Here is a 12,265-nt window from a genome sequence, read left to right on the forward strand (position 1 = left end):
GTGGTCATCTCTGTAGCTGTATAGAAAGCATCATTCATTGCACCTCTTTCAGTCCTCAGAAATGTGGATTTGTAATGTATCGGTGGGGGATGACTACAAGCTGATTTTCTCGGACTTGTCGCTGAAGCACAGATCACACACTGGTTATGTAAATCCCATAGGCTCGTTCTCTGCCAACCATTGCTTGCCATATTTGCAAATTCCCCTCTCGTTCATTCCAGGTTCAGAGTGGTGCCACATCTCCAGTTTACTTCAAATCTACATAAGGTATGTGAAGAGAAAATCTGGTTTGTTTTCCATTCAAAAAATGCCAGAGACAAAGATGTTCTCAAACAATGAATTTAATCTCCTTTACAGAAACACTGCCCACAGCGATTGGCTTTGCAAATAGGCACCAGACAAGTGTCAGCAGCAGCTTAATCACAGGCTGCAAGGGGGAAATCAGAGGGGAAGGACAGCCTCGCGTCCTTGGCCCATCAGGATTCCTTGCCATCAGGCATTATGCATCACGGGAAGTGCTGAGCATCTGTCCTGTGCCATGTGCTGCATTACCACCTCAATTTCTTGCTATTTGTTTTGAAGGTATGACAGTCATTTTCCTGACAACCTGCAAGAAGAAAAGATTCTCCAGTCTTCTGACTGCCTGCATATATAGCTGCCTGCTGCAGTAGGCATCCATAGGCAGCCTGCACCATATGCTGACTGTGAAAAAGAGAGTAACCTGGCCCAGCGCGTGTGTTTGCTGTTATACATAACAAATACCTCGAGCCTTGCCATGATTCAGTGCATTATGCATGGGAGCCATCTGGTCCCGTAGCTTAAGAAGCAAACTGAAAATTCGATAAAAGCACAAATAGTCATAATGAGAGAGACTGAAAAGATGTGTTGATATTCCAAGCAGGAGTCTCCTTCCGCAGGGGCTGATCTCATCACCCATTGCCTCTTTCTTGCTCTGTGCTTTGGAGAGCTGCTGTCAGACAGGCTGCACTCTGAGCTCTGTGAGTACGTGCACCTTTGGGATCCTGACAGTGTGTTTCATGTACTTGAGCAAACCTTCTGGGACAAGATTTTTCTCACCAGCCAGCTGTGCCGAAAGCAAACTGTGCAAAATGTTTGTTTGGAGCGCAGCACATTTTATGGAACTGATTTCAAATGCGCTATCAATTATGATTATTCATTAATATGATTATTCTCATCACTGTGCAGAATTATGCCTCAAGGCTTTGACAGATTGAAAGGAAGTCCTTCACAGCTGGCCTAGATGTTCTCAGCCCTGGGGAGCAACAAGGAACCCAGAGCAGTGGAGGAGTAGTGTGGGACAGCTTGGATTTGGGCAAGAGTTTGTGCACGACTTGGCCAGGAGACAGGGTTACTAAAACTGCCTTAATTGGATTTTGGAGGCAGACCAGTTTTCCCCCCTTGTGACTCTGCTTTCTGATGTTTGGAGGGCACAGGGAAGGCAGGCAGACAGAAGATGCCTATTTTAGTAAGCCTCTGCAGGGAACGCACACGCTTCAGAGAGGTACACATTTGTTTCCTCTGACACTGAATTAATGGGAATTGAAGTATTGATTCTGCAATTCGTCTAAAGATTACTCCACAGTTTGGCATGTCTCTGAGCTGGTTAGCTGCAATGTGCGCACAGCTCAAGACAGATATTTCATTATTCTAATAGGAACACAGTTGAAAAAAACTGTGAAATCCAGAAAACTGTAGCATTATGATCAGGCAAATAGTACAGCCATTCCTGTCTTATATAGGTTTATTCCATATCCAGCTACATTTTTTGTTGTTGTTTTAATATAACCAACCCCTCCAAAATCACAGTTATGAAGATATTTGCCACTAGTACCAATTAATTGTGTAGTTTTCATTTTGTTTTTCCCTACTAATTTGCAGGTACACTTTTCAGAAGAAATTGAAGCTGCACAGGATTATGGTAGGGCTGTACCAAAACAAGCTACTAGTATTACTGTTAAGCAGTAATAACCCAAGACAGTCATTAACCAGTCTCAAGGGTTTAAATTGACTCTCTGTGGATTTTTCCACGTTTAACTATTTAAATATACTCCGTGATATGCTCTACTTGCAGAATGTCTGAATATCTCTGCCAAGCGAGCTCCTGGTCCTGGATGTGAGGCAGCATCTTGTGTTAGGGATGAAGTAACCGCCTTGCATTTTGGTGCTTTGATCAGCGTCGCTGCTTTTATGATCTCACTAGGAAAGTTACTTGATGTTTCTTTATTTTGAGTGTCAGCGTGGCTCCTGAAACTGTTTGAAGTCATCCCGGTATTTCATTTATTTTCTGGCAAAGCAGCATCCATCTGCAGTTTAAGAATAGAACATGTTAAACCTGCGTATAAATCCGAAGCAGAGTGTAGAGTTTCTGGGCAAAATTCTCCTCCTGGTTACACTTATGGAACTCTGGAGTAGTGTCTTCATCTTCCTGGTTGTCACTCTGAAACCCATTCTCATTTCCTCGGGTCAGACCGAAAGCTTCTGCCATATACGGGTGACTGTGATTTCATCACAACTGTTGTAATTTCCTAGGGAAACGTACAGTTTCTGAGGAAGTACCAAAGATGCCTTTACAGTAGATGGGCCTCAGTGCTCAAAGAAGTGTAACGCTGCTAATTCTGTTTGTAGTTTTCCATGCAAACCAAGATCTGATGTAGGTGGAACCGCTGAACTATCTGGAGCACAAGTGGAGAATCCGCACTGTGTGGCTGAGCCCGTTTTTAGAAGATAGCGTTCAGCAGCTCTTTCTTTAAACAAAGGAATCGCTGGCTGTCAGTTGTTTGACGTTTATTTCTGTGCAACTCTGCTCCTGATCTGCCCGTGCTGTAGAAATGCTGTTCATCCACAAGAGGACATTGCCTGGGCTGGGAGCCCCACTTCTGATTCAGGGAAGCACATGGTTTCCTTACAATCATACAATGCTGCTGCTGATTATAATTACTATTCAGTATACGGTGCAATTGTTTTTGGTGTTTAAAACACAGCAAAACAAAACAAAGCAGTTTTGCAAAGGAAAACACAGCATTAGGATAAATTGTAAATTAGAAGTGGTTGACCTTGAGGAGATAATTCCATCTGCAGCGTCTGCTATCCAGTGTTCCTTGTGGCCAGAACATGGGAAGAGAAACGTCCATTAAGTATCCCAATATCCCTTTGGAGAAGAACGTCCTTCCTGTTCTGTAGGTATTGCAATTTACATCTTCTGTTCAGCAGCTGCTGGTGTCAAAGGCCAAGGGAGAAGGAACGTGGAATGCAGAGCCTGAAGTTTTTCAGCAGTAGCTAAAGGCAAAACCATCTAAAGCTGTAGCAGATGTTCCCTTATTTCCTGTCTGCTTATCAGCCCTGCAAAGACACTTCTTCTTTGTGCTTGTTATGCCAAGTGTAACTATGGAGATCTAATACAAGCTGCGCAAGAGTGATACCGTGAATGGCTCTTTACGTATTCGGTTATGAATGATCAAGCAAAAAATTATGGTTTCTAAGAACTCCCTCAGAGTTTTCTGCGCACACAATAGTCATAGCCCTCTTACAAGAAAGCAGCAGTGCACAAAGTAATTTAAGAAATAGTACGTTATTGTGACTCTGTAAAGAGTAATTAAATATGATTACTGAATTGCTGCTCCTCGGACCTTCCTCAGGGTCCTTTCAGTTCAGACCTGCCCTTCCAGCTGGGAAGGTTACACCAGCTGAACTATAACTGCGTGCCATGCTTGATGGTGTTTGTAGTATTTACTTTAAAACGAAAGTAAATTAGTATCACAGAATCTAGGAATTCTTAGAGTTGGAAGGAACCTTCAAACTAGGTCACCTAGTATCTGCCGGGGTACATTTCTGTGGTGAAATTCTTCACCACCCTCAGCTCACGTGCCTTGTATAATAGCAGAGTGAAGATGTTAGTTGGCCTCAGCATATTCATGTTTTGCCTGTCGTTCCCAATACACAAGAAATGGAAAGCAGCATATCCTGACTGTGTCGCTTGGAGGTGAGCACTGTTCTTTGGGTGATCCCTCCTTCTGGGAAGGGATGCACTAAATGTACTCAGAAAGCAAGGTATCGCTTCTGTGACTGGGTAGGTGAATTTTCAGGGGAAGCATTCAAAAATAAGGAGCAGCATTCAGAATTAGACTGTAAGGGATGACTGTGGGAAGGTGGATAGATGAGATAGCTTTACAGGGCTTCATTATGGTCAAATTAATTCAGTTTAAATAATTAATTCTCTTTTAAATTGACTCTAGTCTGTGCGCTTGACATTTTGGAAGAGCTGCCATTCCCTGTCCTTCTGGTAAACGCTTTTGCATCTGTTTTCCATTGTCTCCTTCTTGAAATAATCCTTGTCACTAACAGGAACCATCAGCAGCATGGAACAAATTGACTTGCCAAGGACATTTCCTCCAACCCCATTATTTATACCAGACGTATTCTTTTTTTATATTACAAAACAGACGATGACTTAAAGAATTTGCCATATATCAAGATGGCTTAATGCTGCCACTATGAGTCAAATTCAAACTTTATTAAGTGAATTATTTGCATTGCATCAACATTTGGCCATACTGTTTGGAGGAGGTGATCAAGCAGTCACTAATGAACACTCAATTCCCTCTACTGGCGCTGTCATGCAGAGCTCCCCGCAGTACGAAGGGTATGGATCAGATGTGTCACTCTCACTCTTCTGCTGTTAGCAGATTGATTTGGAGATGGAAGCAGATGAGTTGGAATTGTGTGGATTAAGCAAATACGTTCTGCATTTTTTTTCTCGAGGTACTTTCACTCATGATCACTCTTATCTCTTTTGTCAGCTCCAGGCTGTGGACCAGTTGCTGAGAAAGCGTTATCTCCTCTAAATGTTCAGGCTGAAGGTGGCAGAGCTATTATGGCAGATGGATACAAACAGGAGGACTCAAGTGTTCTGCATGTACGAGGGATCTGCTGAGCGTTCCTTTGGGTATGCTGGACCAAACCCTGGGCGAGCTCAGAAAAGGGCAGAAGCACAATGTGACCTATATCCTCGGTGAGTCACCACTAAGATTCACTGTTGTTCTCTGTTTACCTCTGTTTCTGAGCAGTTGCTCACATTTTGAGCAAGTACATGCTTACCTAGTTGAACGGGTTGATGAGTATAATTAGAGTCCAACAGAACAGGGTCAGTAGTTGTACTAATATATGGGAACATTCCAAAGCAGTTACAGAAGAAAAGAATTTCAGATAATTAGGAGAGGCTTTGGACAGTGATATGGATTTTAAAAGTACCCAAGGAGAAATAACAGATACTAAAAATATTTGTATTGAAATGAAGCCCTCGTGAGTCAGTATTTGAGCCAGCTTCCACTCTTTGGGAATTTGACATACAGTCATCCAGGTAGGGCAGATTGCGGCGTATCTCCTTAGTCTGGTGGGCTTGCACTTACCCTTCAGGGCATCTTCTGCTGAAAAAGAGACAGGTCTGAATTAATAGTGCAGTTGCAATATTATTTAATATGTTCTGAACTAGCTGTAGCTTTTTAAAAATTGGTTTTATTTCTACCTAGATAAAGATCTAATAATGAAAGCTCTCTGTCTCGTATGACAAATTCACTGACAGCACGGCCTGAGCTGCGTTCTTTCAGCCAATCAGGACAAATTTTTAAATACCCCTGACTCTCTGGCTAATAATCCAGCAACGATGGCTCTAGCTTGCACGTAAAATGCTGAAGTAGGTGCACCATTTTGAAAGTATCGGAAGTAGTGAAAGGATTTAAAGTATTTTGATAGAAAGAAGCATTCTGATGGGCTGTCGAGTTTCAGAAAAGCAGTAGAGCTGTGCTACAAGAACATCAGCTTTAATGTGGGTCAGATTTTCAGTGCAGATGCATCTGATGCATTTTCCTGGAAACTCTGCATGGCAGTTAGTGAGAAGAGTGACCTGGTGTTTGCTCTCTGTACAAAAGAACCGCTCTGTTTGCTGATGTTGTTTGAATGAAGCGCTGCCCTTTTTATCCAAAGGGTTTTACAAAGCTTTTCTTGTGGAACAGTGTCAGACAGAGAGTATAAAATATCTCTTCAGTGCATCTTGACAGATGTCAATCTGACTTGTCAGTATTCTGAATTTGAATGATCTGGATTAATTTCCAAATAACGAGTATTTATGTAACCGAGGTGCCTTATAAATGAATATGGAAATGATTTCATAACATTCATTACAGGTTCTACGGTAACAAATTAAAGGCAAATGGTGATGTGGATTATTTTTGAGTTTATTAACTTCATAATTTTGGTGGTTTGCTTTATTTTTTACTGTGATTTCTGTATGTCAGACAGTGTTTCCTCAACCAAAGGGAGCTATGTGCTTCAGTGTATCAAAGGATAGGAAAGAGTAATAAAATTCAAAACACATCGTGCAGAGGAAGTACTAAATGGCAGCTGAGATTTCAGAACATTTGTCTGTGAAGCAAATAAATCAGTTTTTCTTGCAGATTCTCATCTTACATGTTGTTAGTCCCTCACTCAAAGATGAGACCGTTTTAAATTAATTATAATACTTTGCACTTCTGTAGCTGTTTCTCTCAAGAATCTCAATAGTGTTCTACAAATATTAATTAAGGCTAATCGTACCCCTGAGAAGTGGCTAACTGGCAGATATGCTTCATTTAACCCATCATGATATGAGTGATCCTTAGAACAAAATACCAAAAATGTAAACAGCAGGGCTGCACGAGGGCCTGAAGTAGGCAGTGGGGCCTCTTTAGGTACACGGAATGCAATTACTTGCTCTAGACAAAACTTGAAGGTAAACCTAAGTGCAAAAAAATAAGGAGCTGAGATGGGAAGTGACCAAAAGTGGTTTTAAATCTGGTGTAAGAGGAGGTACCCACAGCACCACAGCATCACATGGAGCGACTCTGGGTGAGGAATCAGACTGATTCAGGGAAAAGACTAATATGTGTAGAAATTGCCTCCAGCTGGGCCAAGGAGCGTGAGTCCAAAGGAAACCTCTAAAGCTGATGCATGAACACCAGTGATAACAATTAAGTCTTAACTCTCACTCCTGAGGTACAGGAGCTGCTGAAAATAGCAACAAAACAGCAATATCAGTACATATGTTTACAGCCTGAGACTGTTATTTTTGCTGGCAAATCTGCACGCATAACTTCCTTCCTGCAATTACTCCACAAAGAGCAGCTTTTGTAACCGTGCTTTAGTGATGAGAACATTACTTAGTGCTGCACTGGACAGCAGGTTGTTGTTGTTGGGACGTGTGTTAGGACTTGGACCATCCTCAAGTAACATTTCTGCTGTCCCATTCTTTAAGAACCTGCTGCAAATATTTGTTTGAGAGCTTCTGTTGTCTACAGGAAGAGCCACTCCAAAAATACACTCCAGCTGTACGTATTTATTTGCCTACTAATGACAGGAGAAGAGGTGTGGCATCACTTGCTTGATACCCCAACATGCAGCAATACAGGAAAGCGTGATGTTAACTGCTTTCTCACCAATGAACACCAATGGCTGTCCATCATTTGAGATCTGAGGGTTGCTACAACATGTTGTGTGTAGATGTAGATGTGTTAGTGTTTGCTGGGGAAAGCTTTGTGATGCAAAGTCCTAAATCCTAAATCAGATGCACACTCTGATATTCTGAGGAAGAAAAGCACCACTGAGAAGTGAAACGATGATGAGTTGGCATCATTTTTGTTTTATTTATAGAAAACAACTCAGAAACATTTCGGTCTCTTCTTTGGGAAAGTTTTCTTTCCTTTTTGCTTCCCAGCACTTCTGAGCTTTTGGGAATGCAAACTCTCACACAAACACTGGCAATGAACCCTTGCTGAGAAATTCTACCTGCTGGAGGAAAATCTGCTCATTTTCTCCAAGCGGAATGCCTACACACTCCAGTTAGACTTTATCCTTGCTCATATGCAACAAATTTCTCTGTCTGCGTTTTGTGAATTGCTGTTCACGGCACACATGACTCTGATGCCTAAGGAAACCCCCCTGCAGTGCTTCTGCTGAGCTCTGAGGCCTTTGGATCAGGCCCTGAGTTTGCTTCATTTCCCCATATTTCTATCTGCTTCAGTAAGTACTTTATCTAGAGAAGAGTCTGAGTCTTCTTTTTTGCATACATGCGTGATATTCTATTGCCTCTTTTATAATTTATAACCAGAAGTTTCCCTGGAGTGCAAAAGCTTTTCAGAAGGACTACGCTTGAAGCAGTAAAAGGAAGGATAACTGCATCATTGTAGTGCTGCATCATAACATTTAAATACATTATTATTTCATAATCTGTCCTAGAGTTTAATCGTTACAGGCAGGGACAGTCTCTCTATGTCAGAAGGGATAGAATCCAGATTTTCAAATAAGCATATATTTAAAATAAATAAATAAATAAATAATGCTGCTTCCAGTGTGATTCCAGCTTGCCAAAGGCTCCAATTCATTGCATAAGCCTCTGGATGTAGATCCATCACTGTATCATAAAGTGGGTTACTGGGCAGGGTAATGCAATCCAACCTCTGAAATGCAGACTGTGGCTTTGCCAGTTACACGGTTTATACTTATCCATTATCCTTATCTTTGTAGTTATTTTTACCAGTGTTACAGGTGTGCCATGTCTTTTTGGAAGACATTCTCTTGGGTTCTTTTGGAGCCCCATTCTTTCTCCATAGAGACGTGAATGAGCAGAGCACGCAGCACAGACAAATAAGTTCAAAATGAATAAAATTGATAAGAAAATGGAGATGAAGCCCTAGATTGCTTACTGAAGTAAGTGAAATAGTTTTGCCTATGGAAGCTGGTTTCTGCCAGGAAATAGTGGAATAATAATAATAGCTTTTTGTTATTATTTTTACTGAGCATTCTTGAAGCCTCATGAATTATAAGCAGTCAGATCTCACAGTCCTGAGACAGTCTGTTAAAACCATGTCCTAGGACAGAGAAATTCTCCATTCCATTCCTGGCACTGTCCCTGACCATCTGTCGCTTGTCCTCTGCCTTGCTTCAGTTTACCCATGTGTAAGAAGCACTTAAAATAAACAAAACCATGCTTTGAAAATGACTTCAGTACCACAAGCTAGAAATCTGGGGGTTGCAACATGGGAAAAAATGGTTCTGTGGTTGCCAGTCCACAGAAACCCTGCGAGTCTCCCTTGGGAAGCTAAATCCAACTGACAGCTCTCCACCCCATACTTGAGAGAACACCACGCTGAGCATCCTGTTGCTGCCCACCTGCAGTACTCATGGTAGTTGACTTGTTTAATTGACTTTCAATGCACACTAAGATTCTGATTCAGCACTGACTGGGATTAATAGGAACGCTTCTATTGACTTAATGATCTCTGGGTCAGTCTCCATGCGTGTACAGAGATCTCTGCCTTGAGATCCCCAGTGTTCCCATGAACACAGTTGTAGGGAAAGGCTTTGTTTGACTGACACATAGACCCATTTCTGTGCTGCGAGCCTGCAGGAGCTGTGCATGCAGTGAATGTCTCTGCCTGTACAGTAAGACTATTCATTGATGTTGCTCTTTATTCAGAAGCAAATACAGCACTATAGTCATTATTGCTCATAGACCCTTTCACACATGGCATTAGTTGAGTCTTGATGTGGAAATTTGATGACAAGCTATGGAGGAAAGCTTGGCAGTTAGATATAAGATAGGAGACGTGGTTTGATGGAGGTGTTGACAAGCCAGTAATGAAATGGAGCATTACAATCACATGTGGTAGTGGAGACCTGGGGATGAAAGTGTGGCACAGCCAACAGGGAGACAGAGCAGCACACTCACAGGGAGAAAGCAAAAGAGGGTTGGTGGAACCGGGGGAGAAGGAGGAGGAGATGGAAGAACAAGAAGGACAGGATGGAGATAAGCAGTGTGGGTAGCTGTGATGGTGGGATCAGGAGAAACTATTTTGTTTGGTGTGTGTATCAAAAGTTGCAAGGTAAGGTCTGCATCTCTGGCTCCAATTTGCTGACGTTGACACAAAATATAATTAAATATAGATAAGTCACTAAAGTGCAGAATTGGTGGAGGGAAATAAACAGGTCGGGCTATAAATTAACTGGAAATCAAAGATATGTACATAAAAGATACCTATCATGTGATCCGAAAAGCATAAGAACTGCCATGGAAAGTTTAAGAATGGTGTTTCTGTAAAATTAAAGTTTCCATTTTTTAGCTGATGGGAGTATTCCCATGGAGCCCAAACTCCAAAAACTATTTGAACTATTCACGGTCAGTGCAGTGCCTTCGTGTCAGTTTACGGACAGCTGAAACAATGCTCTGATGGGTCTGTGCCTACCTTGGAATGGAAGATAAAACCCATCCTTAGAGGTAAACACCAAAGATCTAAATGTTACACCGGCATGAAAAATGGACGAGGGAAAAGAGCACAAAATATGCTGAATAGCAAAGTTACGAGCTAAAGGATGGAGTTTATTATTGCCTATTATTTGAAAACACTTCCAGGATTAGAATCCATCCCAGATGATCATAGGATGTAGACATTTTTCTAACAGAGCACTGCATAATTTAAGGTCTCTTTACAGAATACAACTCAGCTTGCTGCAAATACTGAGGTACTGGCTTCTTATTTTCATTATTTACTCCGCCAAATCTCATTGAGAGATAAAATATGCTTATGAGTGTGGCAATAAATGCATATTATGCAGCAGTACAAGAAATGGGCAACGTTCTTACAGTCCCAGCCCGGGAGAGAGGTTGCCACAATCCTCAGGCAATGCGCTGTTGATCAAACAGGAGTCAGACTCAGCACACAAAAATCAAACCTGGCAGCACAAAGCTGTGTCTGCGTGTGCAGGCTCGCACACACAGGTGCCTCTGCCTGGGTCGTGTTAGCTACTCTGTTTCCTCCCCAGCGTGTAGGAAGAGCAGCATTGCTGCTGTAAAAGGTCATATTAATTAAAAAGCAGGGGAAGAAGTATTGTTTTGCACTTTCTAATTGTCTCCTTTTCAGCCAGATTTTCAAGAGGGATGAGTTAAATCTATACGGTTAAGTCTGAACACACTTAAGCACTTACAGCCCAAAATGCAGAATTGTTATCTGACTTTACCCTTTGTAACAAGCCACATCAAAACCCTCTGAGCCAAATATCTGCAACTGAGGGAAGCTTGAACTCAAAGCCAAAATTGCATGGTTGGAGCCTATCCCTAAACATCACTGCAAAAATAGCACATCAGTACAACGTTTGGAAACAGGAGTGCAGCCCGTCGGGTGCCAGGAAAGCAGTGCTGCCGTGTTCCAGTGCAGGCAGTGGGCTTTTTGTTGTGCTCAGCAACATCTTGACGCGCTGCACTAATCTTAGCTGTGCGCTCTTCAAAGATTATTTTTGTCTCTGTTTCTTTCACAGTCTTTGATGCAACAACCTGGTGTGGGTTACATCAGGCCTGCTGGAAATCCACAGGACCCGTTGTTTTCCAGGTACCCCACCGACGGGCACCACAGGTGAGCGAGGCTGGGATCTTTGGGCCAGAGATACGTTTTTGGTTAATTTAAAGGTGCCAGAGAGGGAGGAGCTGTGGGACTGAGGGGCAAGGAGAGCTCTGGGGGTGCGTTGTATTTCGGGCTGTGCTGACCCGCGGGGTCCCATGGAGCCCCATAGCTCAGGGAAGGAGCCGGCCCTGAGCAGGGGGAGAAAGGAGGGAAGCGCGGACCGCCCGGCTGCGGGCCTGCCCTGTCACAGCGAGCCGCCCTTCTCGGCGATCCTGAGGCGAACCGGGCCGTCCCGCTCCGTGCCATCACCGGACCGACAGAGGGGCGGCGGGCGGCGCTGTGTGGGGGGGAACCGTCCTCCTCCCGCGATCACGAGCCGGCGCCCGCCTCCCCCCGCCCCCGTGACAGCCAAGATGGCGGCGCCAGGAGGCGGCGCGGAGGGGAGGGGGGATCCCGCCTGAGCCGCCCACACGGCGGGAGGCGGTGGAGGCGAGCCGGGCTCCGCTAGGATGAGATAAGGGCGCGGGGACCGAGCGTGTTTCCCCTTCCCCGCGCCCCTTCGCCGCCCGCAGCTTCGCGCCGGGGGCAGGAAGAGCCGGCGGCCGTTCCCCTGCCCCGGGGAGCGCGGCCCCGAGTGAGGTGAGGGCCGGGGGGAGCGCCGGGCTGCGGGCGCGGTGGGGGGTTCTCCGAGCAGATATTTGGGGCGGGGGCCGGAGGCGGCGGGAAGGAGTTGTGCGGCGTTCGGCGGGGTGAGGGGCCCGGCGTGGGCCGCGCCGAGTAACGCGAGCTCGGGGCCGCCCCTCGCGCGGGGCTGCGGCGGG

General features: G+C 44.2%; 1 protein-coding gene across 5 annotated transcripts in view; it reads left to right on the forward strand.

Annotated features, from left to right (window-relative positions):
• DENND4A (DENN domain containing 4A) overlaps positions 1-12,265 on the forward strand; it is a 58,996-nt gene that overhangs the window by 4,937 nt on the left and 41,794 nt on the right. For 4 of the 5 annotated variants that reach the window (XM_072345758.1, XM_072345759.1, XM_072345757.1 and 1 more), the window contains exon 1: positions 11,857-12,083. The gene's annotated coding sequence lies outside the window, so the exon portion shown is untranslated. Of the gene's footprint in view, positions 1-4,817; positions 5,030-11,361; positions 11,457-11,856; positions 12,084-12,265 lie in introns of those variants that run through there. The other variant, XM_072345756.1, reaches the window with a different exon arrangement.

The sequence above is a fragment of the Excalfactoria chinensis genome, chromosome 10, assembly GCF_039878825.1.
Source record: "Excalfactoria chinensis isolate bCotChi1 chromosome 10, bCotChi1.hap2, whole genome shotgun sequence".
Lineage (NCBI taxonomy): Eukaryota > Metazoa > Chordata > Aves > Galliformes > Phasianidae > Excalfactoria > Excalfactoria chinensis.